This window comes from Myotis brandtii, unplaced genomic scaffold (assembly GCF_000412655.1).
Source record: "Myotis brandtii unplaced genomic scaffold, ASM41265v1 scaffold976, whole genome shotgun sequence".
Taxonomy (NCBI): Eukaryota; Metazoa; Chordata; class Mammalia; order Chiroptera; family Vespertilionidae; genus Myotis; species Myotis brandtii.
In genome coordinates, this window is record NW_005372055.1 from 193,884 (window position 1) to 194,300 (window position 417).

Genomic DNA, 417 nt, shown 5'->3' on the forward strand with positions numbered 1-417 from the left:
CACGTTTAGATATATTTTTAATATTATCTATAGATATAGTATTTCCAAAGATAGCTTCAATAATAGATCCATTACAAATCATTTCACAGATTTCAATAATATCCATTCCTAAATGAAAACTGCTATCATTTGTCATCTCCAAGTTTTACTAACCATTCACTATAATCAGAATCCTCTGATCTCATATTTGTTGTAAGAGACAACTTTCTGAAACATCCCCAAACATTGCAGTACTTTAAACTCGTTTGTACTATGGCTGATTGCATAGCATGTGGTACAATACTGAGACATTGTCAAAAATCCCCTCCAAGAAGGAGAACTTTCTCACCAAATACAACATTCAAATTTCTCTTAGTAATCTGTCTATGGCATTTATAGCATGACTGGGTGCCATGGTGCATTCATCAATAATGAGAA

At 32.6% G+C, this 417-nt stretch overlaps 1 protein-coding gene across 1 annotated transcript in view; it reads right to left on the reverse strand.

Annotated features, from left to right (window-relative positions):
* Positions 1-417, reverse strand: part of SYTL5 (synaptotagmin-like 5) — a 250,237-nt gene that overhangs the window by 45,397 nt on the left and 204,423 nt on the right. The window lies entirely within an intron of this gene.